The sequence below is a fragment of the Lissotriton vulgaris genome, chromosome 3_1, assembly GCF_964263255.1.
Source record: "Lissotriton vulgaris chromosome 3_1, aLisVul1.2, whole genome shotgun sequence".
In the NCBI taxonomy this organism is placed as follows: Eukaryota; Metazoa; Chordata; class Amphibia; order Caudata; family Salamandridae; genus Lissotriton; species Lissotriton vulgaris.
The window spans coordinates 1,618,773,493-1,618,798,922 of NC_141689.1; the positions used below are offsets into that span (position 1 = coordinate 1,618,773,493).

The 25,430-nt window shown below is 49.9% G+C and overlaps 1 protein-coding gene across 1 annotated transcript in view; it reads left to right on the forward strand.

Annotated features, from left to right (window-relative positions):
• Positions 1 to 8,053: 8,053 nt before the first annotated feature.
• LPAR1 (lysophosphatidic acid receptor 1) overlaps positions 8,054 to 25,430 on the forward strand; it is a 245,919-nt gene continuing 228,542 nt past the window's right edge. Inside the window, exon 1 of the mRNA XM_086962103.1 lies at positions 8,054 to 8,528. The gene's annotated coding sequence lies outside the window, so the exon portion shown is untranslated. The remainder of the gene's footprint in view (positions 8,529 to 25,430) is intronic.

Below are 25,430 nucleotides of genomic sequence, written 5' to 3' on the forward strand. Positions count from 1 at the left end.
GACCTGAGTGAGGCCCTCGGTCAACCAGACCTCCAGTACCAGAACTCAAAACAATGATTCTCCCAGATTACACAAGGGAGATGCAGCTGAGACGCTGGTCCTTTGAGGAGGTCATACAGAAGCTCTGTGCCCTCAACTTATGCTATATGCTCCTTTCCCTAGCCAGCCTTAAGGTCATCTTCCAATCCTCTAACTATTTCTTCGCTAACCAGGAGCGGGCCTGGGAGGGGGGCCACAGAAGATCGTGGTCTGCGGCCCTGAACCAGAAGGGGCGCCGCAAGGAGGGCACTGGTGATCCCATTCACCACCCCTTGTGTGGGATCCCTGACCAAGTGATCTATGTCCCAGAGGTCTAGAAGAACCCAGCAGGAGAGGGCCGAGCAACTGGTGACAGAGGCACAGACAGCCAAGCCATTGAACCTCTGACCTTGCGGCCACCCGCGGCTCACCAGCCTACTTGACACAGTTCATCGGAATGACCCCCTGTAACCGGGACTGCCTTTCTGCTGCAGGAGGCCCTGGGCGCTGCTGCAGGGGCAGTGACGGCCGAGGAGGTGCTGGGGGCCTCACTATACCTCCTGAGTGGGGGGTTGTGCTTGTGCACTTCCAGAGCCTCCCGCTAACATAGACCTTTCTAAGTTGTATGTTCCATTACTGAGCACACCACAGTGGTGGACTGTAATAATGCTTCTACCTTATATGCCCTGTCAGGCAGATCAAACTAATGTGGACCAATTTACCACTTCCACGATGGGAGCCGGAGAGGTGACGGGAGCCCATGAGCCAGCGGTCCCGTCTCCACTACTGTTAGGTTTTAGCAAACAGTGACATGTGAGATTGCTACGATTCCGGCATTTTGCCCATAACCCTAACCAGAATCGGGTACTTGCAATTTGTTGACACTCCCCAACGCGTTTAAGGGGACGCATCGGAACATAGCCATTGCTTGGCTTACTGTTCCAGTTCCACGCCCCCTTCTCCTCTTCCTGGTTCCTGTCGGCGTCCTCCGTGGCGTGCTGCAATTCCTGCAGGGCCTTTGTGGAGAATTACCTGTCTCCTGCTGTTCTCCTACCTTTTTCCTTCAGTACCTCACCTTCCTTGAACGCGGTGAGGTATTCTTGCCGGTCTTCGGCTTTCCTTCGATATCGCTCGAGAGTGCATGGTTTGTTTCCTTACCTTTTCCCACGCATTTTGCGGGCGTCTTGCTCGCCTCCTTCCCCTACCATTCCTCATGCCTTTTGCGGGCGTTCTGCTCGTAACTATTCTATTCCTTCCTGTTCTATAACGCTAGTATCCTGTGTTTGCATTTCGTTGTGTTTGATACCCTTTTGAGAGAGAGCGCTCCGCCCTGGGATCTTCTGAGGGCCGGGTGTCTCTCCTCCTGAGAGTGTTACTGCTCCGCTGTTCTGACCCCCATACAGCCGGGTGGTGCACCTCATTCCCTCTATTGTTTTCCTTGGAGTGTTTGGTGTGTGAGTCCTTCGTGAGTTCTAACTGTGCTGGCCTGTCCATTGGGTCTTCTGCGTCCCTCTTCCCTGAACTCATCGATAAGGAGATCCCGACTTTCAATTGGGGTAAGAATACCTGGTGCAACCACACATGTCAATGTTTTAACTAGTTACTGCATTATCTAGTCAGAGTGTGTATTACAAAGTGTGACCTGGTTTTGTTTCCTAGCCTGGACCACCACCTGAGACTCTTCCTACTACAAGCTGACCCCTCGTATGAGGAGAGTGGTGGACACTCCTTGGGTTATTCCCTCATACTTTTAGGGGACAGTAGACAGGAGTGTGTTTTTCATACCGCATTCTTGCTTCTGTGTCCTGGAGGTGGAGGGATCCTTCTTCGTTCCCGTGGAAATTGGTCTCTTTGCTAACAACTACTACTAAATCTAGCGATGATCCTTAAGGCAATACAGGACTCCTGTGAAGTAGTTGAGACTAAAGGCGATGGACTGCACATTGACCTCTCACTGATGAGGCAGGATCTCTGAAAGGTGGCTGACCATGTGACCGAAGTAGAGACCCGAATCTCCACGATTGAAGATGAGGTAAATACACTCAAGCGTCAAGTATCCAAACTAATTCCCTCTACTGCGGTGCTCACAGAAAGGGCTGAAGATGTTGAGAACCGCTCCAGGCGCAATAACTTGCACCTGGTGGGCTTTCCCGAAAGCCTTGACATTCTTGCGTTGGACACAACCCTTGGAAACTGGTTCCACTCCTGGGTCCTAGCAAACAAATTGTCCCGTATGCGTCACTGAGAGGACACATTGCTCCCTGGCTCTCAAACCACCAAACGAGTGTACCACCTCGCCCTGTGATACTGAGGCCCTCGGTCAACCAGACCTCCAGTACCAGAACTCAAAACAATGATTCTCCCAGATTACACCAGGGAGATGCACCGGAGACGCTGGTCCTTTGATGAGGTCATAAAGAAGCTCTGTGCCCTCAACTTACGCTATATGCTCCTTTCCGTAGCCAGCATTAAGGTCCTTCTCCAATCCTCCTACTATTTCTTCGCTAACCAGGAGCAGGCCTGGGAGTGGGGTCACAGAAGATCGTGGTCTGCGGCCCTGAACCAGAAGGGGCGCCGCAAGGAGGGCACTGGTGATCCCATTCACCACCCCTTGTGTGGGATCCCTGACCAAGTGATCTATGTCCCAGAGGTCTAGAAGAACCCAGCAGGAGAGGGCCGAGCAACTGGTGACAGAGGCAAAGACAGCCAAGCCATTGAACTTCTGACCTTGCGGCCACCCGCGACTCACCGGCATACTTGACAGTTCATCGGAATGACCCCCTGTAACCGGGACTGCCTTTCTGCTGCAGGAGGCCCTGGGCGCTGCTCCAGGGGCATGCAGTGACGGCCGAGGAGGTGCTGGGGGCCTCACTATACCTCCTGAGTTGGGGGGGATTGTGCTTGTGCACTTCCAGAGCCTCCCGCTAACATAAACCGTTCTAAGTTGTATGTTCCATTACTGAGCATACCACAGTGGTGGACTGTAATTAATGCTTCTACCTTATACGCCCTATCAGGCATCTGTCTTCAGGTGTGACCTCTGCCATCAGACCACCCCTTCAGTTACTTTTCGTTGTGTCTCTTTTTCTTCCCTCTTTTCTTTTTTCTTCTTGCCTCTCTAGGTTCACCACGTTTTGAATCAGGGTGGCAGATGCTTCACAGGGAGAAGTATGGGGCGGTAGGACTTGGGGGGGGGGTCTTGTTGATGTTTAAAGTAATATTTTCCTATGTTACTAATGTTTTTTCCACATGCTTGGGGTCAACAAGCTGTCCCACATTGCAATACAGATGTTCAGACTTGCGGGTGAGGATTCTGCCTGGGGGCAATTCTAACCCCTGGCGGACTCTGCTCGCCAACATACTTTTCTGTACCTCTCCAACATGATCACAGTTCTTTCCTGTAATGCTAACGGGCTCTCAGACTGGATCAATCGGTTGGGCGACTTGCGCTATATCAAAAAGGTACACGCTACTGTAGTCCTCTTACAAGAAGCCCATCTGATAGGAACCTACCACCGTCTTATTGGCCAATTTGGATATGATAGAATATTTCACTCAGGCTTTGCTTGGGGCTCCAGGAGGGTAGCACTCCTCCTTCAGAGATCCCTTATTCTGACAGTAACTAAGATACACACCAATGCATTGGGATTATGTTAGGATTGAGGGCAACACGGTTGCTAGACAATATAATTTTGTCTCCTGTTACACCCCTCAGAAATTGCTACAACCCACACTTCAGGCACTGAACTCACCCACTTTCTGAGGACATTGCCCACGGGGACCACCCTGGTGGAAGGAGAGTTTTAAAATATATATATATATATTTTTATTAAGCAGTTATTTGAGAACCACAGATTGTTCATAAGCGGTTTAACATAGTCTTTATAGACCACATGCAAGGGGCCCGAAAGTCGACAAGTATCAATGTACAACTCAGTCTCTGTCTCCTATGGTGACTCCTTACATAGAGTGGTAGGCAGAGGACCCGTCATCTGAGTGCCTTAGTGACCCAGTTTCCTCCCTATCTCCCAATACATTGCTACCCCTGTGTTGCATCCACAGTCCCCAGAACTTTTTGAATTTACGTGGGCAGTCCCGAGACCAGTATGCTGTGCACTCCACTAGTTGGCACCAATTAAGGTCTTCCTCCCACTCTTGGGCCGTGGGAGGTCTGTTCGGGTGGGAGATTAATTAAACGACTTCCAAATTAACGATGGCTCAGTGTCATCAAAAATGACGCTCTGGGTATCATGCAAACCCTCCATAAGAGGTTCGCTCAAAAGCTACATTCGGAGTCAAGAAGCAACACAGAAACAATGCGTGACTGACCTATAGATTCAAATATGACGGCTGAAGCGTCAATTCCAGCAGCCTGACTCAGGTGAAGCACAGCATCTGCTAGACCTGGCAGATGCAGAATTACAGCAGGTCTCGTTTGAACAGACAGCACACTGCTGGATTGCTTCCACTCAAAGAATCTACGAGCTGGGGGACGAATCAGGCAAGCTGCTATATTGATTGGCGACTCACGGAGTCTCTTCTACAGTGATACTGGCTATTCGGGATCAGACAGATTGCATCAGGGAAGAGCTACCTGCGATCGCCCACACCATCAAGACCTATACGCATGCATTCCAGTGCCCCCCCTGGAGGTGGAAAACCCCATCCTGTGGGACATCCCTTTGCCCTCTATCCACCACTCTCTGGCCCTGGACCTAGATAAAACTTTGACGGAGGAAGAGGTAGGTAGTTTATGACATTTCTGGCCTTCAATCAGGTAAAACCTTTGGGCCTGATGGGAATGCCACTGAATGATATAACAGATTTTGCTTCATAATTGTGCCACACCTGTTAAACTTTTACACCGAAACAACACACTGGGGTTTCTTTCCCACTGACTTAGGCTGTGCGACCATTGTGGTGATCCCCAAGCAGGGTATATTTCCGGATCAGTGAGCCTCCTACCGGCTGATTCCTCTCATTAATGAAGACATTAAGATTGTTGTCAAAATCTTGGCGGGTCGTTTGACGCGTACCCTTAACCATCTCATCCACCCGGACCAGTGTGGGTTTATGCTGGGTAGAAGCATACGCCACTGCATTCGATGAGTACAAGTGGCCCTCTCCCAAATGCAGAAGCTAGTGGGTAAACTAGACCTCCTTCCTGTAGACTTCAGAAAAGCCTTTGATACGCTCTCATGTGAGCTCTTAGAGACAGTCCTGACACAAAAAGACCTGCTACCAAAATCCCAGAGGATGGTCCACCTCCTCTATCTAGCCGAGTGAATGGCATAGTATCAGCCCCTTCCCAATCCGGTGGGGCACATGTCAGGGGTGTCCAAACCCCCCTTTGTTGTTTGAGTTAGCCATCGAGCCATTAGCATGTCTCATACGCTGTGATGCATGAGTCAGTGGGTGGAGATGGGGAGCGGGTTCGAGGACTGGGTGGCACTCTAGGCCGATGTCTTGTTGGTCCTCTGGGACCCTTCGAGCTCTGTCCCCCGTAGTCCAAAGATTATTAGTCTTTATAGAAAGGCCTCCGGTCTCTATAGTAACTCGGCCAAATCAGTACTGGTGGAGGTGAGGATGAAGAGGGCTGTTGCTGGTGCCAGAATATTCCATTGTGGTGCAACACATTTAAATACCTGGGGGTCCACATATGCCACCTCCCAGGCCTGGCATGGAAACTTAAATTCCAGGACCTGGCCACTTCCCTTGACTTGGACTTCCATTGCTTGCAGTGGCTACCACTAAACCCGATGGGACGCAGTGTTGGAATAAAAATGTTTTAGCAGAGTTATCCATGCATTGTATGTCTTAAGTTAGCCTTCGCTGCACCATTTTATATTCAGCCGCCATTTTGAGCCATGATCGAAACTAACTTCTGGCTTTCGCACTCTCTGCCCCAGCTGAAATCAGCTTTAATACTCTTCGTTTCTCCAAGTTTGAACTTCGCTGTACTAATGAATACACGTTGCCTGTACATACCTTTCCCACTAGATAGGCCTGTTCCCACCCTTGGAGCGGCGTGTGGAGGCAGAGTGACCTTGGAGCTGAGATAGCATGTGCCCGGTCTCAGTATCTCCTTTGCTCATCAGCTATCAACTGGAAATTTCTGTTTGGGTGTGTCATTATTGGTTCTGAATTGTACAAAATGTATCGCCAGGCTTGCTAAAGTCAGTCCCTCTGCAGCACTCCCAGGAGGCTTGTCAGACTGGACTCCACTCGGTGTACTTGAATAAAATATACTTGGTTTGTATTCTCTACTGTCTGACCGACTATTCATTTGTAAGGAAGGTTGAGAGGTGGTCATGAGTGACCCAGGTGGCCCTAATCGGGTCTCTTCCTTCAGCAGCGTGCTCTTTGATATGCTGTGTCTTCCCCAGTATCTATTAGCGAGTTTTCAGTTCCCAGTACCCAGGCAATGGTTCCCCTCACTAACCTCCAAACGGACCTCCTTCATTTGGGCTGGAAAGCGCTACCTTGTGTCCTTCTCGTCGGCACGAAAGTCGCCCTTTGACTGGGGGCTGGGAGTCTCCGATATTTATGCTCACTCCTTGGCTGTGCAATTAGTGCCCATCAATAAATGGTTTGCGGGATGTGGGATGACCAAGCCTATCGCGGGGAATTCCATACGATGGAATTTGAGCTCTTACTCTGTACTCTTTTTGGAAACCTGGTATCCAGGGCAATGTCCTACTGAGCCAGAGTGGCGATACACTGATGGAGGGCGGCCCTGTGATTCACTAGGGCTGCAAGCTAACCAAACTCACCCGCCTGTAGTTCGACGTGTGGCTCCATCAGCTCTCTGCCCTGAAGGGAATCCATCAATGGCACTGCATAGGTATCACTTATTTAGGCGACGTTTACAACGGGACTACGCAGAAGTCATTTTAAGAGTTGCAGGTACAGTATGCCTTGGGCCAAGTGCAGTTTTTTTGCTTTCGCCAGCTGTGACACGCCCTGGCGACGCATCTCCATCCGGTGCCGAACCAGTGGTTTCCGGCTCGGCACCAACACTTAATTGTTAACACCAGTGCTTGTGCACAGCCTGCCACAAGGTGTTGCTGTCTGCCTGATGTAGAGATGACCACAACAGTCAATTGTTAATTGTAAATTCAATGTACATTCAAAATGACAATTGCCTGCTGCCCAACCCATTCTAAATTGTGGAATAGCCTGAATTGTTACACTTGTAGGAGTGCGATGGTTAGTAGTTGTTTGTATTTAGCACCATAGGTGACAAGGTGTGGTGCCAGCTGCAGTGGGCTCCTGACGAGAGCCCTGGCACTTTTTTTCCCCAATTAAGCACTGATTCTATTCTAAATCTAAAATATGTGTCTAGCATTCACACCGAGCCCTTACATTGCAAACAGAATAGAATAAAGTCTTGCTGGAGCAGCAGTGACAGGGAAACCTTTTTCTCTGTATTTCCACAAGAGGCGCTTGTGTACTCAACCTTGAAAATTGTAGGTCTGGAAAAAACGTCTCCTCAGCTACCATGATGGTCATTTCCAACGAACACATATAAGATCTACATATACGCTCAAATGGTGCCTGGGACGTCACTTTTGCGTTATAAGGAACGCCTGCCTGTCCGTTATTCAGTCCCGGGTGCACCAATTCTTTTCCACGAAATCAGTCACTCACCAACAAAACCCAGTCTGACCAACCCCAAAAGTTCACACTAATGGAGACGCAGGCCAGCTTTGATGGAGAGGCTTTGCGGCTGTGAACTACCTTGAAATCAAATTTCAACCTTTCTAAGTGCCAACACATAAATGTTTAGGGGGGGGGGGAAATCAGATTGATAGAGGCCTCTAGGGTATATTTTCTTTTCCCGCCATCCGGAGCTCCGCGACCCTCTGCTGAAAGTTAACAAGGTGCCTCTGGCACGGAAACGCTGCAGCAATAAGCTGAATGTTTCAATTGAAACATGTTTGAATGCTGTGGCGGCGGTAACTAAATAACACAGCTCGATTTAAAACAAGCCCTCTCACTTATGTTCATATTTGCTCGTCCGCCCCAGAGCTTTGAGGGAAACTGTGGCTGGCTCTCAGCGTCGGTGCTGTGAGGCTGCTGAGACGCTGGGTCTGAGACTACAGGGGCTGGAAGCAGCAGCAGGACTGAGTAGAGCATGTACTCGGGCTGGAGGAGGGGGCGGGCTACCGAGGGTGAGAGCGGCGGCGGCGGAGGAGCGGGGTGAGTAATGCCAGAGCGCAGAGACAGGCACACTCCAGCCCTGAGCCTGCACGCACACACACACGGAGGGAAGCGGCCAGGCACCTCCAGCTGCCACTCTGCGGGAGCGCAGCCCTGCCCCGCCCCCTCAGCCGCGCACAGACCGCGGCCCCTCCGCCTCCACCGCTGCTGCCCCGGCTCTGACACAAACTTATGCCTGGACCCGCCGGCGCCCCGGACGGACCACGGACGTGCCTTCCGGGGGGTTTGACCCATGCAGAGGGTACCGAGGAGCCCGCCGGGGACACCCCGACATTGTAGAGCAGCAGGTAAGGGCAGGAGGCTGCTTCTCTAAAAAGTGTCCCATTTGGGAGTCTTACATCAACTACTTTGCATCCCTTTAGTTATTGCATTTTTTTTCTTAATTGGGTTGAGGGAGAGCGCGCCACACCAGCCGAATTTTCTGATTTAAGAACCTACTCTACAGGCACATACATCTTTGATTAATCCCCATTGCGTTTGGGGATACTTCAGGAGAAGGATTTTGCAGCAGAGTAAAAGTCTGTTTGTATAGTGAGCTGTTTAAAGAGTAAAACAGATTTTTTGTGGGGCGGAAAGAGTTAGATTTTACCATTTTGCCCAAAAGTAGATTGTTCCCTCTGCCTCACTATATATGTAGAGAGAGAGAACCCACACACAGTTGGCATGTCTTACTGTCTCGAAAAAGTAAATACTCTTTAAAACTGGAGCTGGCAAGAACTGGTAATTCAGACAGAGACATGGTAAACTTGGAACTACGTTAGGAGAACCGTGCAAAATCCACGTGCAGGTGATTAGCATTGGCCGGGGACCTTTTCTTTTTTCCTCATTTTTTTTCTGCCTAGAGGCGTGTTCTGGAGGCGCGTGGGGTGTCGAAAGCCTTTTGCACGGAGTGTGTAATGCCGGGCAGAGAACTTGATAATTTCAAGTCTTTTTTTGTGGCAGTTTTTTTCTCCACATGCTGCCGCTCTCCCTTTTGCTTGCTTCCATCTCCCCCACGGATCCAAGGTGTCAGTTTCCTGCTGACATCACCCCTCCTCTCAGGCTCTCATGATGCTTAATTGATGTCACATGATGGTTTTTATTGGCTAGGGGGGCAGAGCTAGTGAATTAACACGTACCACATGCATTTTAAGGTTGTTACTTTGTAATAAACAAGTGACGTTGAATCAGAGTAGCTATTTAAACCGTGCAAGAGTGGCGAGGCGTGCCGTGCGCTTCCACGCACAGTACCGGCGGCTCGCGCTTTACTAGTGATAGTGTGAGTCTTGGGGCTTTAAGTAGGACTTTGTAAAGCATGCCTACATATATTTTTATTTAAATGCCATTGCGCTTGGGGGTCTCCTCTTTGGCTGCCAGGAGTGATGTTGCTCGGAGGTGGAACTCTCCAAAAGCCCCCTCCTTTGCGGAGGAGAGAATGGGGTAGACGGGTGCGCCCAGTAGTAGAAATCCATTTACACTAGGGGGCTGTCAGCAAAAACATGACAGAATTGGGGGGGGGGGTTATACAGTTGTATCTGTAAATGTAGACTAAGGCATCTGTATTGTGGTACTGTTGCGTTACTGATGATGTAATGTCTTAAAGGGACATGTAAAACAATACAAAATTGGTTTATAAAAAAACTGCCAATTGCACTACCCTGCACCTATCATAATATCTTCTAAAACATGTGTGCCTCTTTATTTTGTATCTGGTTTTTCTGGTCCCCATTTTATTGTGAGATTGCTGTGATATTGTTTCCCTTTGCATTCTGGTACTTGTAGTTCGGCATTTATAATGGAAAAGAAGAACTCGGATCCCTTGAGCTCATTTGAAGAAGATTTTCGGTGTCCTAGCTAAACATGCATTTTGCAGTCTCCCCTTTCTGTGGGAGCAGGGGCCATATTTGCTATGTCTTTTCCCCTTGCTAGGCGCTGCCATAGTGTGCTGCCAGGTTTGGATCCGGGTTTTGTCGGGAGGGGGCTTCCATACATTCAGAATCCATGCCTCTCCAGTTGCTTGCGCCGGCTGCTCCTTAGCCCAGCCCCGGGTGAAGCTGGCACACCCTTCATTGGCAAGAGGAGAAATGCCTCAGCAAGTTTCACAGCAGGGCACTTCTGGAAATCTCAAAACTGGCAAGCAAACTGTCCCCTTGTCTGCCCCCTGCGAAAAGGGCGCCGGGGCTCAGTAGATGTTGCTTCTGGCGCCCAGTGTGCATCTTAGTAGCAGAAATATCTTCCACAGCAAGGCAGTAGCCTGATTTATGGTTGTATATTTGTTGGACTACTGTGAGTTTAATAGGACCGGGTAGAGGTGTATTGTTTCAGGTCAACATTATGAGGATCTGGCTCTGGTAACTTTATCTTGACACATGTCTGTTATACAGATGGTTACAGATGAAGTGACCTGTAGATGAGACCAGCTGAGAACTCCGGTTCCAACATCTGCATGCCACATGGCCAGGGCCACTGGAATTATGAGTCAAGGGACAACTAACTTAGGTGGCAAAAAAGGGGAATTATGCGGTGTAATGCGCACTTTCTGTGGCAGTATCATTTCAGTATTTTGACATTTTAGCACACATAGATGTGACATGGGCGAACGTTTCACACTATGAGCACTGGTTTAACACCTAATTAATTATAGCAGCCAGCAACTCAATGTGACTGTTTAACCTTTGCACTGGTCCTGCCACTGCACAGTGCCACGCGCTGTCTCTTTTTAATTACTTCTGATCTGTTGAACTAAGCACTTAAAAACAAAATTGCAATTTGAGCCATACGCAAATGGGGGGATTATGTTGTGAGCGTGGTAAATGTATAATTGTGTTTAAAATGAAGCGGCTTCATAATTACATAACTCCAAGTAGTTTCTTGCATATGTCCGGTGTGATGGATTTGGCCGAGGTTTAGTGAAGGGTGTGATGGATAACATCATTCAGCCTTTTGTTATAGCTTAGGTTCTGTAGGCGCATGCAGCACAATTACTTATGTTTCACAAACCAAAAATCACACGGTATGTGTGTCATCTTTGCTTCTGTGCCCTGGCCAGTGTTTAATTTGTGCTGGGTTTTGCCGGTGCTCAGCATCTCTTGTTTAAATCCCTGACACACATTTATGACAGTCTACCACATGGTGGCGTTCCCTTCCTATTTTTGAATAGAGCAAACCAGACAAGTGTTTAACAATTCTGCAAAAAATAAAATAAAAACCGCAAGTTCATTCTATCATTATAGCATTAGGACCTAGGTGATATGGAATAGACCAAAATGTTCCAATGTTTTGAAATTGTAGTAGGTAGCATTGGCACTGGCATTCTGCCAATGCAGGCTTGGTCAGTGGGTGTTACAAGCCACATTGGCTTCCCAGAAATTCCCTTGGTCCCTGGCCCATATTTTATTTATTTATTTTGTTCTTACAAATAAAGCACCGAGTCCAGTGCGTGCCCTATCCTCTTCGGAGGCGAGCTACAGCCGTATCTTCGAGCAAGAAAAACAGAAAAAAGAAGGCCCCTGGAGACCGTTCCATGCATTGTGCGTCATGGAGCTGTTCTCCCCATCCATCTATTCGTCCATATGTCCATTCAAGCAGGTACACGGACCCCCAGAGGCTGCTGGGAATGGTCTTGAGAGGATGCCCTGCTTGTCTTTGATGGTCTGTTTTCTTTGATGTCTGAGGAATCCAGGGCAGGCTTCCTGCGTGTATTGCTTCCATCCTCGCTGAGCTGGCAGGGTCTCCAAAGAGAGTCGGCTCTGCCAGGGGGGCGTGATGAAGCGGAGAGGCAGTTCCCCTCTCCTGCCCCTCTCTGCACTTCTTCACTCCCATGCTAAACTTCATGTTTTCTGCAAGTGAGTCGTATACTTGATTGATTCCAGTTTAATTAAATCGAGTCTGCACAAATAATGCCTTTTTGGGCGTCACTGGCATGAGTAGCCAAAATTGGAGGCATACACTCTTCCAGATTAAAAAAAAACACTTCCTGTTTGTTCTGCATATATTTCCTTCTGGTTCCAAGCCTCCAATTACCATATTTTTTAACCTTGCCGGACAGTGCTGCGTTCAGATGGTGATGCGCGCTGCTGAGTGGCGCTAACACGTCTACGAGCGCTGCACTCGACTACCACCTCGGTGGTTGGAGTAGGCGTAATCGTGCTAATATAATAATAGGTTGTAAGTGTGGGTATGGCATAGTGGTTTGGGCTTGTGCAAACATGTGGCTACAGCGAGGTACATGGCGGTTTCACAATGTGGAGGGAATATGTTAGCCTGGCGAACACATGTATAAAAAAAATGGCAACTGTTCTATTAGTGCAGGTCAGTAAGATGTCTGCGTCTCTCCAGGGCTATATCCATGCAGGAATGAAAACGCATATATTTACTGGGAAAACGTGGATAGAGTGAGCTATGCTACTCATACCATAACTGACAGCCCTGTTCTGCACTGCTCATGGCCTCACATGTGACATCAGCAATGACATCACTTTTATGGACACTTTACAACTGGCTGGGTAACTGGTGAGATAATGATCAAACTTGATGAAATATGACTCCGATAAGTGGGAATTTACCAGTTGCAATAAAAACCACGGAATTACGAGCTTTTGGGAATAACTTTAGGATTTTGGTGCTTACCGCTCCCAAATCTTAAAGTTCTGGTAAATAATAGTCATTCCTCCTTGATCCCTCCCCCCGCCCAACAACCAGAGTGAATATTGGCAGGTTTGACCTATCGATGATTGGTAAGGGGCATGGTTAGAGGCCTTAGGGGAGATGGATGGGAAGGGGTAGTTTTAAAGGCAGGTCTTAGGCATCAGTACGGGGGGGGGGGGGGGGGGGGAAAGGGTGCGAGTTCAAAGTTTAGGGCTTAGGCGCGGGGGGTCAGAGTAGTAGCGACCTTAGCCACGCATACCCCCTTACCATTCATGTCTTTACTATGAAAATGAGTTTAACCCCTTCACTGCGGCGGCTATTCCGCCGCAGTGCTAAGGGGGCGGGGCGGAAGAGCGACGGGCGCATGCTGGTGACTGAACCGCTCCGTCACCAGCGTCGGTTGCGCTGCGCTTATGACGGAGCGGTTCCGTCAAGGCCCCGCCCGCTCAATAGAACGCTCAGCGCAGGCGCGGAATTCGCACCACGCATGAGCGGCGGGCGGGCCATGACGGAACCGCTCCGTCATCAGCACAGTGCCACCGCAGCTGATGACGGAGCGGTTCCGTCATCAGCATACAAGGGGTTAAAGGAGAGCGTGGTTAAGCCGCATTCCTAGTTCAGCCTCTGTGATAGAGGCACGTGTGGTTTAGCAATGCATGCCTCTGTCAAACACAACTGGTAACAGCAGTTACTGCACTTATTACAATTAACCGGATCGGTCTTAATAATGTCACAGAATTGCTCTACAATGATATTGATAGCCACATGCCAGGCCGTTTTGTGAAGGAGCAGTTCAAGAGCTTTCATCCTTGCACACCACGTGCTCATACTACTTTACGTGGAAATGATGTTGTTGGCATGCGCACCATACTGTCTACATTGATGGCATGAACTGTTTTGATGCTGGTCCATGCCCACCCTTCCAACTTCATGATGAGCTTTGCTTTTAGGAATACCCTACACTGTTTGGAAGACTCTAAACACCAAGGGCCATATCATAGAAAGGGCGCACTGTTCCGGTTTGCATCACAGGGCATTTTTAAACTGGTGCGCCAGGCGCAAAAGGGGACCGTGTCCCTTATTGCAATGAATGCGCTGCCCTGGGACAGCGACAAGCTCTGCTGCCCTAGGAGCAGCACATTCAGTGAAATATGGAGTGGGTGCTTGAAAGCCGCACCATGTTTCCCAGTGCAGGCGGCATGCCCCCTGCACATTAAAGTAGAGAGAGTAATCCCTGTGCAGACAGGTGCAGTCGGTAACTGCACCTTACCACAGGGGGATGCCTGGGGGGGGCCATGGGACTTCCTTTCCCCTACACCCCATGAAAATGAGGGAATGCCCCCTCATGATAGCGCTGGAGCTACATGTGTGCCAGGGCTATTAGCATTACAGAAGGGGACGCACAAGCACCTGCGGCCCCTTTTATAATACTTGGTGCCCTGGAGTTGCATAAAGTTGGCACACGCCCTTTGCGCCCTAGGGATACAATGTATAATATGGCCCCAAGTAGGCATAACCTTAAGCCACACTTGGTACTCTGCCCCCCTCTATATCATCTTCAGGTCACACAAGGTGTCGGCTTACCTAGTTCCTACTGGACACTATACTCCGTACGTGGTTTCCTGTACCTTTTTTCCCCATGGACGGGTTGTATGAAACCTGGCGTGCTGAAACTCAGCTGGATAAAGCGAGCAATAGCTGGAAGAAAAAAAGTAAGTTCCATGTTTTGTGCATTACATCAAACGTCTCCAAAGCTATTAGCCAGTCCAGAAATGCCTTTTCACTACAAGGGGCATCTTTACCTTCTACACTCCACCTCCTTTAACCCCACTGCACTATACCCCCTTTAAACCTACATACATCCATTCAGGAACATCAGTGTTGCACCTTCAGGTTACATGTACGGTACTCATTGGTCTTTTATGTGCAATGTAGCTTGGGTGGCTGAGTGCCATCTAGAGGTGTCACTCAATCGATCAGTTGTTTGTAGAGCGCAGCTACTCACCCATGAGGGTCTCAAGGCGCTGGTGGGTGGGGGGTTGCTGATACATCTGGGTGTGGAGGTTCAGTCCAAGAGCCAGGTATTGAGGTCCTTCCCTGAACTGGGTCACCTACTCGGATTGCCTAAAGTAGAGGGGCAGGGTGTTCCAGGTCTTGATGGCGAAGTAGGAGAAGGCTCCTCCTCCGGTTCTGGTCTTGTGGATCCGGGAGAGGGAGGCAAGGGTGAGTTATAATGAGCAGAGTTGTCTAACGGGTGTGTGGAAGGCGAGGCGGTGGTTCCGATATTCTGGTCCTGCGTCGTGGAGAGCTTTGTAGGCTGCGTGTAATGTGCAAGCAGTAAGTTTTAATCCCAGCAAGGCTGGCAGTGTTTCATCCTTTCGAAGTAGATGAAATGAGTGCTGCTGAGTTTGTGAAGATCTGATACCCATTGATCACAAAGGCACAAGTCAAGTGTGTGAATTTCAACAAAAATGGCCACTTTCAAAAATGTAGTTTATCCAACCCATGTTTGCTTTGACATATATGTACATAGCCAGCAATTAAGATATAGTAATGCATTTTATGACTTGAATATTGTTTTGAAAAAGCACAAAAAGATACAGGTGGATTGAGAAGAACTAATGTATAATATATGGTGTAGATGGTGAACTGTTAATACCAGATCATGAATAGGGTGTTGACATGCTACGTAAAATCTAAAAAAATATTTTCTTAAAATGTTAATTATAATTGCATTCTATTTTTTCCTTGGGTGATTGTTGTACCGTCTAATGAATATAAAGTAAGTTATCTTTTCCACCCCAGAAACAGTTGTATGCTCAATGTAAAAGATTAAAGAATACTTTGATATTTTCACATAGGTTAGTGATACTATTGATACGCTCTGGTTGGGAGGTACAGATGGAATCGCTATTAGATTCTCTCCCGACACAGACTATTGCCTCTTTGTGAATCTGCTCCGCCTAGACACTTCAGGGATGGATTTGTGCTGGATACCACAGTGAGGTGCTTTAGATCTGCCCCAGGGCTGCTTCAAATGTATGGAAAAAGTAATCTGGGCATTAAGGTCCTCCAGGTTGGCCCATTGCCGACCTTCTCAGAGAAGATGTCTCAAGAACACGCTATTGAGTTCTACTGATTATTCTTAGGGATGCTGTATTATTGCTCAGCCAACTCTGTTTTTTAAAATTCCAGCCATATTATTTTGCATCTAGGTGGTATCTAACACAGTGTTTCATAAGGTAAGTGTAGGCTATTTTATTTTCATTGGTCTACACAGAATATTAACCTTGATTTTTACTATTGCAAAATAACACAGGCGATCGCAAACAAATTGGAGCAAAATAGCACCTCACCCCCAAATTCAGGAAGGGCTGTGTCATTTCCTGTGCACTTCTTGATACTGTGTAAACCAGTCACAGATTCCCAACAGTCTGACCGCCCCACCACCCTCATTTGTTGGAGACATTCAACCTGTGGTATAATGATACTGTGCCATGCCATCCGCAATGGGAAGGGTCTCACATCGAGGGAGACTGTGCATACTAATGCTGCACTCCTGCTACCGAGCCTCCTTTGAATTTAGGGGGAACTCTGCGGTCTTCTGTATTTTAAATAACTGAGGAGACTCCTTCCAATTTAGGAATACCTATAATGTCTTTGTAATGCTATGCTAACTACTTAGAAAGATCCTGTGGTTTCAGGAAGAATGTACCATCTTATGTGTAATTATAGGTTGGGAGTTCAGTCTGATCCGTGCTGCATACTATTCCAAGCTAACAAATGTGTGAGATTCTCCTGAGTTCAAGAAGATATTCCCTGGCCCTAGTGTGTATCAGATTTAGGGTCCCTGGCCCTAGTGTGTATCAGATTTAGGGTCAGACCTGAGCATCCCCAGTACTGCCCGCCAGTGACTACTAGAGGCAGTACAAGATTTTTTTGATGCTGTGCTTGAAATGTACTGTATTCTATTTTGTGGACCATGGTTGCTGATGTGAGCAGGGAATCAACAGGCAGAAAAGAGTGGCCGTGAACGTTCTAGGCCTTTACCTAACCTAAGGGCTTTCAACCAGACCTTATCCATTGGTCTTCTTTTGTGTCATTCACACTTTTCTTCCACCTCCTACAACATATCACATGTCAGAGGGTCAGCCCACTTCAGCCATTGGTTAACTTCACAGTGAGTGACAGCTTTCTGATCTTTCACAAGGATAATTTCCACACATGAAGGATTTCCCTGGTGGCCAGGACTACCATGACAGTGATTGCTCTTTAGATCCAAAAAAAGTTTGTTTTTAAACCAGAGGTCTCCAACCTTTTCTTTATTAAGAGCTACTTGCGTCCAAAGAAAATCCTTGCGGGTTACTTATATTATAAGAGATGTAGTAGTAACCACATCAAACAAGATTACTTTAGTGACCACTGCATGGAAGATTACTAGCAGTGATCATCTCCATGATTTAGGTATGTTTGCCAGCAGTAGTGTAAAAAATATGTTGACCATTTGGAATGCCTCTGCATGGGTAATACATAGCAGCCGAGCTGCAGTGTCCCTAGCACCAAGTTAATAGTAATAATAGTCTCCCCAACACTGTTAGATTTTAACACTCAAATATCAACTTTAAATATATTTGGGAAATTCAACCTTTTCTCTCCAAATATCATCTTACGACTTTTGAAATTACACATATTTGTGTTTAAAATACACACTTTTCAGAGTAGTTGAATATATCTTAATTCAATCAAGCAAAAGCTTCGATTTTAGGTCTCTGGGATGCACACAAGAGAGCTGCTTCCTGGTAACTGGAGAGCTACCGGTAGCTGAGGAGCTACTCCTTGGAGAAGCCTTTTTCATACAATGTTTTTATTTATTTATATGAGAGCTAGGCAGCTTTCCAAAGAATAAAGTTTTGCAAAAACCATGACGAAAAGAAGCACTGACGCAGCCAAAAGCCTGGTTGTCAATGCCAGACCTATTGGCGTTGCCACTGCTTGTTGTTTTTTTAGATGCAAGTAACTAACTCACGGTTCTCCAAAATGAGTCATGGAGGGCCGGATCCATGCCAGATTTTTAATATAACTAGATTTATCTAAGTGCGTATATGCATAAAATCTGACATGGAGCCGGCCCTCCAACCGACTTTGGAGAACCCTGCACCAACTGGTGCTGTTGGAAGCCGCGTTAGTGCTGCAAAGATTTGTGGGAGTACTGAGGCTGCTTCCGGTCTGTTTGGCCAGTGATCCCCCACATGCTGCTCATAGCAGGGCTGAATTCCATGGGTTCCCTGGAAGGCAGCCTAGCAAACTCCCAGTGAGGGAATGACATCTGCAGGGATGACATCTGCATGAATGATTGTATTTTGACACCCGCTGAACTCCTTTGCAGTGTTTTCAATGAGAGCTGCATATTTATTGAGGGAGGTTTATGTAGCGCTACATGTCGCCTGACTTACTACAGAGGGCTGTGGTGTTCATGAATTAAAGTTCATGTTATTTGGGTAGGAAAAATCTAACCCCCTCCCTTCGGTTTCGTGTCACCAAGTCTTTACCTGAATGTTGCCTTTAAGAGTTATGTTTGTACGAATTGCCCGAAATTATGATGGTTAGAACACCAGACAACCCCACCTTGTGTCTGGTGTGGTCATATATGCTTTTTTTTTTCTCATTCTGTTACTTGTTTTTTTTCTGTTTGTTTTTCTTTTTTTGGCCTTGGTCCCCGCTTATGCCGTGCTCTAAATTAAAAGCCAAGACTAAATGACGTTCTGGTCTGGACACCTGGAGATCACGGAAATAGAAATGCGATGTTTATTTATGCTACGGACTAGCCGTGGTAAAACTGCGTGTAGCTGCAGGGCCTGCATGAAGGATTCCACTCTCTGCATTTTGCTTTCCTGCAGAATAATAATTAACAAAACAGTTTCAGCAGAAGGAATCTGTACAGAGAGCATCTCACTGTACCGCTGCAGAAAGTAAACAATTTGTCTTTCACACTGTGTAGTATTTTCCTTCCGAGGGTGGGCAAGGCTGGAATCCACCCCCCTCATTGTTGCACATTAGTCGCAAACACCGCAAACAGCCTAATGAACGCTTAATTGCATTAGAAACACAAATTACCAGGAGTGTGTGGAATGCCCGTCTCGCAGTTGGGACTCGACACAGGCTTGAAAGACAACTGGCAGGCGGTGTCCTTCCTGCTGTGGGTGGTCAGCTTGCACAGACCCTCCAGTGTTCCTTACACTCCGCCCCCACCCAACAACATTCTCCAGGCAAGCCCACCAACTTCAAAGGCTTTGCAGTGTGCGTTGAATTCTCTGTAATCTACGAACCACTCGTTCAACGGGCAAGACACACCAGTCAGGGTGGGGTGTGGCGTACGGGTATTGAATGAAAGCGCTTCGAAGCCTTGCCAGGGGTAGTCAGCGCTATATGAATGCAATTACAATACATTTACGTAGGATCAAATTCTGCTTTGTTTCTAGCATTTTAACATTTACAGTAACGTCGGACTGCGGGTATTTAATTATAAAAACGCCTGTAGGGTACTTACTTCCGGGTTGCAAGCCTCGCTTTGGCGTGCCCCCAGTGAGAGGGCCTTTATGCTCGCGCTGTAAGTTAGCTGGCCAGTTAAATGGAGGTTTAAAGTGAGGCCATTCATTGGATGCTAGCGTGTTATTACCCACCGCCTTGGGCGCACAGTACAGTTGTGCTGGTGAGCTAATGGCCGGGGTCGATGTAATCACGGTATAGGCTGACCTCTGGGGAGTGCAACGGGAGCCCCTGCAGGACTGCGGGTTGCTTGACCCCGGTAATTACAGGAGGTCAGATAGCGTTAATTAGTTTACAGTATACTGCATACAATCCCACATCCTCGCCTGCCTTTCCTTGGAGGCGTGGGTGAGGGCTGGGCCCTGCTTAGCCTCAGTTGCTGTTCTGAATGGGAGGAGGGGCTCGCATGGCACTGGTAATTGGCGTAGGATTGTTTTTTTAGTGCAGGGGAGGGGTGCTGGTCAAGTTTCCAAGGGAGAGAAAAAAAATGAGTGGTTTTTCCACCGTTAAGAAGAGGACTGGTGTGAAGTTTGTGATTTAATTAAACGCGTTGTATCCCGCCTTCTTCCTACCTCTTGATAAACCGACGTTTTCTTAGGATCAGGTTTAATATGGCGCGGAGCACTGCACCCCTTTATTGCCGCCTGTCGGTGACTTGCAGCTGAGGCGGGGAAGTGGGGAGGACGGGGTCATTGAAGGCATTTTGTTGGCCGTCTCCCTCTCATTGAACAGCACTGGAAACAACACATTGCCCGCTAGAGCCGGACGAAACCAATCATGGCGGCCCTTCCCACTCGTCCTTTTATTGTATATGAATGGAAATCTTGAAGAGGGGCGTGGCCAGCAGCCTAACATGGCGGACGTGTCTCGGTAAGGCTCCGATCACGGGGCCTTAATTATCCTGAATAATCCTGCAGAGGTGCTCCCTCGAAGTCGGGCCGAGCAGGGCTAGGGTGCTGGAATGTAAGGAGGCTGTTGTGTCCGGGAGCAGAGACAGCGGGGGGCCAGGACTGCGCAGCGACACGCTGACGGCGGCTCCAGAGGCGTGAAAAGCACCCACGGCCTAGTCACGGCCTGGCCGCCTCAGAGGTCCTGGAGACGAGGCGGAATTAAGCACCAGAGAGGTGCACCAGGCACTTCAAGAACGGGGAGTGCGCGGCTCGTGCAAAGGGGTGCAAGACACTGAGGCAGGCGTCGCGGAGAGAGACCCTGCTGGACAACGAGTGCAATCGAGCCCGGAGGCGGACCGTAGACCCGATGGGGGCAGGACGGCTGGGTGCGACCCGCGGCGGCCCTCTGAGCCGAGAGGGCTACTCAAATCAAGCACCGCTCCTCACCTGGGGGCGCCCGGCAGACACCCGTAGCCCACAGTCATCCACTGCACACCATCCTGAGAAAGGCGATCCCCCGCAAAATGGCTCCTCATCCGAACTGATAGCCGTCAGTATACCGACTAAGGGGGACACTGGCGGCCTGAAGGGGGGCCCCTAGTTGTCACCCCGCATCTTGGCCAAGTGCTAGGCGGAAATTCACTCGAGGGGGCTCCCCGCAGAACATGGCGGCAACAGGGCACGGAAAAACACTACAGCGCCTGAGCGACCCCGCGTGCAGGGGGCATTGAGGGCCAGAGACAGCTGAGCGGCGGAGGAGCCAGTGATCTGCGACATAAATGGAGCAGTGGTTGTCCACTCCAACTGGACGCACTTCGCGCAACGCCATGTGAGCAGTTTTGGCCAGCGCTGATCCACACGCCACACACTCTCAGAGCTGTAAGGGACCACTACACACCCCTGTTCTAGGACTGAGTTGACAGCTAGCAGAGGGGACCTCTTGACACCGCTCCAGTTCCGGAGGCTGGCGCAAGCCACGCGAGCAGAAGAGCCCACAAAGTGGTGCTGAACACCGGTGGGTGAGCGCAGAATAATAACAACTGTGCCGGCCCGGACGAAAGTACACACAGCAGTCAACCGGAGCAGGCCGACGGGCGGAGGCGATTAGTTCTGAGTAGATCCCCACAGGCGGCTGAGACTGTGGAACCGGACTGGTGGGGTAACCCCCCCCCCCCCCTCCCTCGCAGACTGGCACACCGATCCGGCACATTAATGCCAACGGCGCAGCAGCTGGCAATGGGGAGGTTAAGGGACAAGCCATAACAGCAACAGCAGGCGGCGGGCGACATGGGCCCAACGCAGGAGAGGAGTAGGGAGGACTCGGAGCTCACAATGACGCTGGCAGCCAAGATGGATACTGTATTAGCGGCGGTGGAACGCATTGGAACCACCCTGGAGCAAACCAAGACATCCCTTGAAGCGTGGATAGACAAAGTCACGTCGGATTGCACGCTGCTACATGCAGATCATTGTACATTGTCAGAGGAGGTCGTCCTCCAACGACAGTCTGTCCAAGAACTACAGCCCGTGGTGCGCAGTCATGCCACAGCGCTACAGGATCTGGTGAATAGGGTTCAGGCGCTAGAAGACCATGCTGAGGATGCGGAAGGGCGCTCCCGGAAAAACAACGTCCGTGTGGTTGGACTGCCGGAGGGAGAGGAGGGGAAGAACCCTGAGAAATATACAAAGCGGTGGATACAAGAGCTCCTGTCACCTGGGATGCTGTCTGCGCACTTTGTAGTAGAGAGGGCGCACAGAGTGCCGGCGCAGGCTCAGCGCCTGGGGACACGCCCATTCCTCTTTAAACTCCTTAACTACCGGGACAGTGACGTGGTGCTCCGCAAAACCCGGAAACTGGCGGATCTCAAGGTGGGCAACAGCCGAGTGATGTTCTTCCCAGACTTCACAGCGACAGTGCAGAAGCGAAGAAGCACGTACATGGCCGTGAAGTGGCATCTGCGGGCATTGGACCTACCTTACTCCTTGCTGGTCCCCTCGTGCCTCCGAGTGGTCACCAAGGAGGGCACGCGCTTCTTTGAGGCCCCATCTGAAGTTTGGGACTGGCTAGAGGAGAATGGCAGTGGTCCGGGACGAGGCCCACGGGCCCGGAGGTCGGTGGTTGGCAAGAGCAACAGTCCAGGAGGCGGAGGAGGAGGATAGGGGCCAGGCAGAGCGTAGACCCGGGTCGGGCTGCCGGAAGCCCGGAGAGGATGAGACAGGAGAGACAGGAAGCGCTGGAGGCAGTTGCGACGCCGGGAGCGGCCACTAACACAGACAGATTTGAAGTTCGGCAGCTGAGCGATGTGGATGCAAGCGGTCCGTCCACGGTGCTGTCAGAAGACGTCAATCTACCAGTAGTGACACCGCAGACAGCAGATCTCCTGATGTGACTATGAGAGAGTCCCTCACGACAGTACTGAAGGGCCTCACCTATTGGCCATTGAATGCTATATCCTTTGCCGGGCTGCCGCGCAAGGCGCTGTATGGGTGGGACACTGACCCAGCGACCCGGGTGCTACATGGGGAGGGTGCGCCATCTGGGGCCTGAGGGGAGTGCTCCAACTGGGGGAAAGGTAAAGCTGGTACTGGGGGGCGAGCAAATGACCAAGCAGCTGGCCCGAGCAAAACAAGGGGAAGGGATTAGTATGTATAATACATGAACAGAGCGTTAGCCATCCTTGAGCGCCTCTTAGATACTCACAGGCCCTGCATAAGGGAGCAACCTCATGATATTGCTGGCTACACAACCCACTGCGCGAACACTGTGCTGGGAGCACGACCCACTGAGGGACAGACACACTTTTCGTTTGGACGAATGCCCCGTTGGATAATCGCCCCATATGTTTCGTTGTTGAAAGTTAGTTACATGATGCAGAAGCGACATACAGACAACTCCCAGAAGCACCGGTCTGCTGGCTTCGCTTGGTACCCTTCCCACCCTCCTGACTCCCACGCAGAGGCAATGCACTACCATAAATGGCAAACACTAGCATCATAACGTGGAACAACCGCGTCATGCACACTCCAGCGCACCGTTACTCTGTATTCTCTTACCTGCTGCAACATGGAGTGGGGATAGTGCTGCTACAAGAGACACACATGTCCCGAGCAGAGCTTGGTAAGCTCCGTAGCCCCTGGAGAGGCCAGATATACGGCACTGAGTACTCAGCGCATGCGCTTAGCACGATGATCTGGGTGAGAGCTGGAGTCCCGTTTGTATGTGAAGAAACACAGGTGGATCAGGAGGGAAGGTACTCCCTGGCGAAAGGGAAACTCAACGGGCAGGTGTTACTACTGGGTTCATTATACGCCCCTAACATGGGTCAACAATTATTCCTAGAAAATCTGAATCGAGTCCTCCACCAATACGCGGGATTGCCATGGTTATCGGGTGGAGATTTTAACATGGTATTAGACACACACCTAGACCGATCCTTTGCCCCGCTACGCTCTGCACCGGTGGCGTCAAACACGCAGGCGCTGCAAGACTGGCTTACCCATTGGGGAATATACGACCTCTGGCGAGTACAACACCCCACAGATAGAATATACTCATGTTATTCAGCAGTACACGACCTGCATGTCCGCCTGGACCACATAGTGGGATCCCAGTCACTGCTTCCGCTCTTGGCTGCGACGGAATACCTAGGTAGAACGCACTCCGACCATAACCCTCTGTTATTCCGGATTAGCTGGGACGCGGGCTGGCCGCCAGTACCCATGTGGAGGTTGCAACCGGCCGCCCTGGAGGACGCCGAGTTTCGCTCCTCACTGGGCACTGCCATCCCGACATACTTCGAGGACAATCCGGAGATGACAGCTGATCCTCTGCTGGAATGGATCTCGCATTAAGCGACCATCCGGGGACACTGTATAAGCGCTACCTGGAACATTCGCAAGACGGTGTCCGATTCCCTGACTAGACTGGAATCAGAGCTTCTGCGAAACGAGAGGGAGGACGAGGGAGCCAGGAAGGCACTCAGCCAAACTGGGGGAACTGAGAGGGGAACATGCAACCTTAATGGAATGGCTGAGATGTCATAATTACGTGGCACATACGGCCAGGACACATACTAAGGCAGGCAGGGCTGGGAGACTACTGGCCTGGCTGGTGCAAAGATCGGACCGAGGAGCATTGGTGGGAGCCATTCGTGCGGGGGGAGGGGAAATGGTCTACACGCAGCACGAAATCCACCAGGCACTGACTGCGCATTACAGGCAGCTGTACACGGCCCGGGGTATTAGCTCCAGGCGCGTGCTGGATGAGATCCTAGACCGGGTGGCACTGCCTACTGTCACTGGCCCCAGAACGGGGCACTCTGTGCCCCTTTTACCCTAGAAGAGGTCGGGGAAGCGATTCAGGCCCTGGCAACAGGGAAATATCCGGGTCCCGACGGCCTACCAGCTGAGTACTACAAGGCCAACAGAGAGATCCTGGCGCCCTGGCTCCTCCAACTGTACAACACAGCAATTGATGAGGGCAGGCGCCCACCGACTTTACGAGAGGCCTTTCTGGTGTCGCTACCCAAGCCTGGCAAAGACCCCACAGAGTTAGGCTCGTACCGTCCTCTAGCTATGCGGAATGTGGATTACAAAATATACGCCAAAATCCTTGCAGAGCGATTGGCACTGGTTGTCCCACACCTGGTTAACCCAGAGCAAAACTGCTTTTTGCTGGTTTGGTCCACATCACTGAACCTTAGGCAGTATTTCAGGGTAGCAGCGGAAGCGACATGGGGCTGGCCTAAAGCAGGATGTCTAATATTAGACCAAGAAAAGGCATTTGACAGTCTAGAGTGGGGGTATCTACAGTCAGTACTGGAGAAGTACGAATTTGACACTGATTTCCTACAGATGGGGGACCTGCTATACCGTAATCCGCGTGAGATTGGGGCCCTATGTATCGGAGGCGGTGGCGGTGGCCAGCGGCACCCGGCAGGGGTGTCCGCTGTCCCCGCTACTCTTTGCGCTTGCCATGGAGCCCTTGTCTGCAGCCTTGCGGCAGACACTAGAAGTTGGGATTCCACTGGGGGACGGAGTACACCAGGTGTCGCTCTATGCTGACGACTTGTTAGTATTTATCAGAGATGTGAGCAATATCCCGGACAGTCTGGATCGCCTACTGAG